This window comes from Cervus canadensis, chromosome 12 (genome assembly GCF_019320065.1).
Source record: "Cervus canadensis isolate Bull #8, Minnesota chromosome 12, ASM1932006v1, whole genome shotgun sequence".
Classification (NCBI taxonomy): Eukaryota; Metazoa; Chordata; class Mammalia; order Artiodactyla; family Cervidae; genus Cervus; species Cervus canadensis.
The window spans coordinates 55,579,103-55,586,680 of NC_057397.1; the positions used below are offsets into that span (position 1 = coordinate 55,579,103).

At 34.0% G+C, this 7,578-nt stretch overlaps 1 long non-coding RNA gene across 1 annotated transcript; it reads right to left on the minus strand.

Annotated features, from left to right (window-relative positions):
* Positions 1-614: 614 nt before the first annotated feature.
* LOC122451247 lies at positions 615-7,238 on the minus strand. The gene is made up of 3 exons (XR_006272349.1): positions 7,116-7,238; positions 6,301-6,305; positions 615-626 (listed from the first exon to the last, which is right to left on the minus strand). It is a non-coding gene; the product is annotated as an uncharacterized LOC122451247 (long non-coding RNA).
* Between the last annotated feature and the right edge of the window lie 340 nt (positions 7,239-7,578).

The following is a 7,578-nucleotide window of genomic DNA, read 5'->3' on the forward strand; positions in this document are numbered from 1 at the left end:
TTGGGGTGACTTCTAGGATATTTCTGTGTGCATAAAAGTCAATTTGTGGGTTTTCTTTGTTTTAAAAGTTCTTATTCCATTAAAGTTACAAATGCAAGAACCTATCTTCAGTTTTAAGAGGCTTTTGTTTGAGTTACATTTCATATAATTCTATTTAAAATTCTAGCAAATTTTACCAATCACCTAATTGCCTTTGGAAAATATTTGGTTTCATTTAAAATTTCATTAAATTTTTACTTTCCTTCTAAGTACTTGGGTTGTCTGAAATAATAAACACACTATTCCCAAGTACTAAAATAACTTATGTATCTAATAATTTGAACATATATGATGAATCTAGGCTTGTCTTCAGTGATTCTGAACCCTACATAAATCACAAGTATGAATTAATTTGAACATATGGCTAACTTATTTTTCTAATATGTCAAAATAACTGAAATTTTCCTTATATAAAATCATAAATATATATAAGCCACTTAATAAAGATAATCAGATTCTCTTCTTTCAAACATTTGTACATTTAATTCTAAATTTTCCCAGGTTTAAAATGTACTCACCTACCAAAGAAACTATTTTATACTCCTAACACAAGTTAGGAGTATATTATCCCATGTAATTTTGTGTTGCTTTAGCAAAACATTTGAAGCTGTACTTTTAAGGATAAGACATTTTGGCTAAAAGACTGACAGACTCCTAGGGGATTCACTAAACACTACATCAATGAAAACATAAGTTCAAGATAGAGTGGTCTCCAAAGGACTATGCTGGTTTCTGCCTACATATAAGTCAAACCATTATGCTTGACCCTCTAAACTTGTATGGTGTTATATGTCACTACACACTGTGTTATATATCACTGTATAATTATTATCTCAATAAAACTGGGAAAAAGTAAATTTAACTAGACTTAAATATAATATGTAATAAAACAGAAAGAAAGAAAAAAAGACAGAGTGATCTAACAGGAGCCAAGTTGCTATCCCCACATCACTTTGTAGGATAGAGCATTTCTCTGGTTGTTAAGATACGGAAATGACTTTTCCATCTAGTTCTGAAGACCTTTTAGTTTGATGGAATCTTTTTTTCTTTCATCTCCTTAGGCTTCTGCAAACCTAAACATCTTAAATAGTATCCAATCAAACTCTTAGTTATTTAGTCACAACCTCCAAAGTCATCCTCTTGGCCATAATCTCCCAAGTAGAGTTTTTTCATTGATTTAAAAACAACAACAACAACAACAACAAAATCCCATGGCATTCTCTGCTCAGATACTAATATGCCTATAAAAAAAGAAGTTAAATAACTTTTGTTGCTTATAAGTTCAATCATCTGTAGAAGAAGAATGAAAAAAGTGTCTTAGGGTAACCTCAGGGTTGGCAGTGCCTATCAATTTCTTGTCAGTTACCCTTACACAGCCTTGTAATACATATTTTTCAGTAAGATCTAGAGGAATTGGGGCCTGGAATGGAGCTGGTAAGTTCTTCATTGGGTGAATTTTGATTTAGGCACCACATGCAACTTATCAGTTCAGTGAACATGCAAAAGTCACATATCCCCTCTATGGGCTGGTAAGAAGCTGTCTTGCTATAGTTCTCCCAAATCCAGTCAGCTCTCTGATGTCTACACTATGCTGAATCTGTACATTCAACCCTTATCCTTTTGAAGGTCATTTCTCATCTATTTAAGCCATCTTTGTTACTGAATAAAAGCTCAAGGCAAGGCTCCCAGTGCAAGTGACTAGGATAGTGTATTCCTCTTTGAGATTATCTCAGAAAAATACTCAGGAATTTTGGAGACATAGCAAGCACTCATATTATACACAAATGAATTAACTCAAAATGAATTTTAAACATAAAAGTTCAAACTATAAAAATTCTAGAAAATGGTATAGGACACAATCTTCATGACTTGGAGTAGGCATAGAACTTTCAGTAAGAAAAAAAAACCATATTTCATAAAAGAATATGATAAATTATACTTTATCAAAATTTAAAATTTCTACCTTTCTAAAACATTGCTTAAAAAATTAAAAACAAAACTAAGAGAAAAATTTGACCATATATACATAGATAGATGTATAGATAGGTACCTAACAGAGGATTTGTATCTAGACTATATAGGGGCTCCAAAATCACTGCAGATGGTGAAGCAGCCATGAAATTAAAAAGACGCTTGCTCCTTGGAAGAAAAGCTATGACAAACCTAAACAGCATATTAAAAAGCAGAGACATCACTTTGCCCACAAAGGCCTGTATAGTTAAAGTTATCATTTTTCCAATAGTCGTGTACAGATGTCTGAGTTGGGCCATAAAGAAGGCTGTGCACCAAAGAAATGATGCTTTCAAACTGTGGTACTGAAGAAGACTCTTAAGTCCCTTGGATAGCAAGGAGATCAAACTAGTCAATCCTAAAGGAAATCAACCCTGAATATTCATTGGAAGGAGTGATTATGAAGCTCCAATACTTGGGCCACCTGATGCAAAGAATGGACTTATTGGAAAAGACCTGATGCTAGAAAAGGTTGAGGGCAAAAGGAGAAGGGGGCAACAGAGGATGAGATGGTTGGATGACATCATAGACTCAATGGACATGGAGTTTGCTCAAACTCCAGGAGATGGTGAAGGACAGGAAAACCTGGCATGCTGCAGTCCATGGAGTCACAAAGAGTCAGACATGACTTAGTGACAACAACAATCTAAAACAGAATGTCAACATGTAATTAATATAGAATTGTTAATAAAGTATTTCACATTCTGCATACCTGTTGTTGAAATCTGGTATGGATTTTAAATTTAAAATGCATCTCAGTTAAGACTAGTCATATTTCAAATGCTCAATAGCCATTGTGGTTAGGTGCTACCATATTGGATAGCACCATTCCATATTTTTGTTGTAGTTATGACTATATAGTATACATATTTCCCAGGCTTCATCACACCATAATCTTAAAGGCAGCAATATTATTATATGTAAATTCTATCTCAATATAGTTTGCTTTAAAATAGCTATCATGTTTCTATTTTCTTCACTGAACTTTGAATACATTTATATTAAATTCCATTCAGATAAGATTCTTTTCCATCTTGCAAACAATAAATTTAAATGTATAAGTAACCTCTACCTCCTCACCTGATACATAATAATGGAGAAAAATTACAGAACCACATTGGTAACTCCGATCATTGGCCCTCCACAAATGCCCTTATTCTTCAGTTCTTCCAACAACTTCTTGAGATTATCCGCTCCCCCCCCCGGCAAATAAGTCAATATCATAAATAATAGGAAAATGCACATCATTAGAATCAGTAGTAAATAAGACAAGAATTCTATCAAAATTAATATATAACATTATTAAGAATGTTATAGCCATGTAAAAATAGTGCTAGCTAGTACGTTTTGAGTACCTACTGTGTGTAAGACACCATCTTAAATTTTTATTTAAATATAACTTAATTTTTTCCTAATAACCCTGAGGTAATTATTGTTGTTGTTGCTTAGTCACTAAATCATGTTGACTTTTTGCAACACTATAGACTGTCGCCCACCAGCTCCTCTGTCCATGGGATTATCCAGGCAAGAATCCTGGGGTGGGTTGCCATTTCCTTCTCCAGGGGATCTTCCCTATCCAGGGATCAAACCTGTGTCTCCTGCATTGGCAGGTGGATTCTTTACCATTGAGTCACCAGGAAAATGATTATAAATCTACTATACTTTAATTTTAAAATTCTATAGGGGATTGAATGGATTTTAAGTTCAATTATATACTCTTTACATAAGACTTGTGTTAAATTTAAGGCCATATGTAGGATAAAATTAGGCTTCCTGGATGGCACTAGAGGTAAAGAACCCTCCTGCCAATGCAGGGAACATAAGAGATGCATGTTCGATCCCTGGGTCAGGAAGATCCCTGGAGGAGGGCATGGCAACCCACTCCAGTGTTCTTGTCTGGAGAATCCTATGGACAGCGGAGCCTGATAGGCTCCAGTCCATAGTCCCACAGAATCAGACATGGCTACGAGCGACTTAGCACACACAAATAGGGTAAAATTAAGTGTTTGGAGAAAAGGTATTCTATTCAAATGATACTTGCCTGACTAGTCTATTGTCAGGCAAAGAAGACTTTAAGTCAAATCTCTCAAAAAACAAAGGTTAGGGTTAGGTAGACATTATCACCCCTAATTTACACAAGAGGAAACTAAAGCTTGGAGGATTAAGTCATGTTCCCAATCTAGCTAATGATATAGCTGGGGAACTAAAGACCTTTTGAATCCATGGTTGTTGGTGATAAACAATGACCTGTACACTACTTCTCCAAAGGTAAGATTTTGGAATCAGCGCTGTGCATACTATAAAAGAATAAGCCAGAATACAAAAATTGTTGTTTTCTGAAAACAGACTATTTTGAAAATCCAAAAGTATTCCTTGAAATAGTATTAGGAATAAAAACATTTAGTAAGACCAGCTATGAACTAAATATACAAAAATCAAAAGTTTTATTCTAGAAATTAACAGGAAATATATGGCGAGGAGAAAAGGGACTTTATTTCAGCAACAAATGCATAAAATTTATAGGAGAAAAGTTAAAAACACAGTCATAAGCTTCTGCTGAAGTCTCCCTTCACTTTATGAGCTTAAAGGTAGATGAAACTTTAAAAATGGACACAGTTTGAGTTTTCTCCCAGAAAGTGCCTGAGCCTTATGAAAATCAGAAGTTATAACTTTAAATGCAAGTTATGTAAATTTAGAAATGTAATTTAGAATTGTATGAGAAACCTTGACACATGAATTATCTTGTTGACAGTACTCAAGTGCATGTCGGAATTAGGGAGATAAGAAAGAGAAGGTTAAAATTTTCACTCCAGTGACCATATGAGTTCTATATACAAAGAATACCGTTAGAGATTAGCCAGTTGGAGCACGGGTTGTGTTAAGTTTAAAACTACGTGATCTGATTAGCTTTATCACAGTTATTGGGTATGTCTGAGAAGAAGGAATGAAAGGCTTTCCATGGTATTTTAAAGTTTAAATATGAAATATCCTTTCATCATTTCAGGAATGTAATTTTAACCATGATGTTTGTGAAGCTCACAAAATTTTAAAACATGTTTATGACAGGCCTTGCAGATGTTAATTATTGTCCTATAAGTCACAAAACATATGTATTGGAGGAATATAACATATTCAACCTACAAATAATTTCTTTAGCTCTGTGTAAAGACAGGTACAGGTATCTCTTTATATATACTATGAATATCCATTTAAGATAGAGAGCACATGACCATCTCTCTTACCACTCTACAAAATTAAGTCACTTTATTTGAGATTTTGGCTAATCTCTAACAAGTCACCCCTGACAGGTCTGAGGCAAACAAAGCCTAAATGTCAGTTTCTTCCATGGACTCTGTGTAAATGTTGTTAGATTCATCACACATTTACCCATTTCTTCAATTACTTTTGCTTTTTCGTATGCCAGTTCTTCCTTTCTGGTATAAATCTCATCTTACTGAGATCACTTACATCATTTATTGTTTTCTTTTTCCATTTACATCTTTATTCTTTCCATGAGAATCTGTGAGAGGGCTGAACTCTCAGCACCTAAAAATGTCTATATTTTAATTTCTCTCTGACATGAGGGGCTTTGGTTCTTTCTTAGAATGCCTTGAAATTTTTTAAAACATTTTTTTAAAAAATGAATCCTCTTTCTTTTTATCTCTATAATCAGTTGAAACAATCTTATTTTAGTATTTTTTCAAATAATTCTAATATCTCAAGTTTATGCTAATTCTGCTATTTTGGGTATCTTTCAACACTTTTCTCAAAAAATTGATTCTGGAAGAGGATTAACAGATGAATACATTGTCAAGGGATCACCAACTTCTCATTTTTTAAAAAGGTCTGAATCATTGGTTAAATGTGGGAAGATCTGATCTGAAAGTAATGGAAAATTCATCTCATTAGGATTATACAGTGAAGTGGTTTATTTCATATAACAAATTCATAGTTAGGGTGACTTCAGGATGGTTCATTTAATGACTTAACAATGTCCCCAGAAGCCCAGGTTCTTTCCATCTTTTTATTATTAATGGAATATACCTGGTCTCCAGGTTCTGTCCACAAACTGGCTTCCCTCATTACTGAAGGATGAGTGTAGCAGTCCTATATGTCAAATGCAGACAAGAAGATGCAAGAGGGTGAAGAGAGAGAATTTTTCTGGTATCTCCTTAAGAGTGAGGACACTTTTTCTAAAAATCCCACCATAGACTTTGCCTCACATTTCTTAAGCCAGAGCCATGCTCATACTCAATCTTTAATCAATGAATGGTGAGGTGAATGGTATTACTAAAGTTGACTAATAAAGGTTTTAAGTGAATTTGGATCTATTAATCTTCCCAAGTTTGGCTAGTAAGAAGGGAGAAATTAATATTATATAAAAAATCTGGAAATCTGCTCAGTACTCTGTAATGGCCTATATAGGAAAAGAATCTTAAAAAAAAAAAAAAAGTGTATATATGTATAACTGATTCACTTTGCAGTACTCTTGAAACTAACACAACATTGTAAGTCAACTCTACTGGGATAAAAATTTTTTAAATATATAATGACCACCATCAAAAAACCTACAAACAATAAATTCTGGAGAGGATGTGAAGAAAGAGGAACCCTCTTGCACAGTTGGTGGGAATGTAAATTGATACAACCACTGTGGAGAACAATATGGAGATTTCTTAAAAACAAAAACTAGGAATAAAACTAACATATGACCCAGCAATCCCACTACTGGGCATATATGCTGAGAAAACCATAACTGAAAAAGCTACATGTATCCCAATGTTCATTATAGCACTATTTAAAATAGCTAGGATATGGAAGCAACCTAGATTCCAGCGACAGATGAATGGATGAAGTTGGGGTACTTACATACAATGGAATAGTACTCAGCCATGAAAGTGATGAATTTGAGTCAGCCTTAGTGAGGTGGATGAACCTAGAGCCTGTTATACAGAGTAAAAGTCAGAGAAAAATAAATATCATATAATAACACATACAGATGGCATCTGGAAAAATCATACTGATGAATTTATTTGCAGGGCAGGAATAGAGATGCAGACAGCAACGAATTGAGAGAGTAGCACTGAAATACATAAATTACCATATGTAAAATATATGGCTAGTTGGAAGTTTCTGTATAACATAGGGAGCTCAACCCCATGCTCTGTAACAACCTAGAGGGGTGAGATTTGTTGAAGAGGGAGGTTTAAAACAGAGGGGATAAATGTATACTTACAGCTGATTCACATTATTGTAGGGCAGAAATCAACACAAGATTGTAAAACAAAATATCCAATTAAACATTTCATATATATATACATAAGCAATCAACAACATATTCTAATATTCTGATTTTTAACTTTTTCCCCCCCTTTGTTTCCTCACTCTTTTATCCCTTTCTTCATTCAGGATGGTAGTGGATTTATAGAACATAATTTATTTGTCCTGAAAGATTTGTTTCTAAAACAAATCCACATTCAGGAAACTGACTTGATTCAAGGGCAGACTTTATATCATGATGGGATGCCA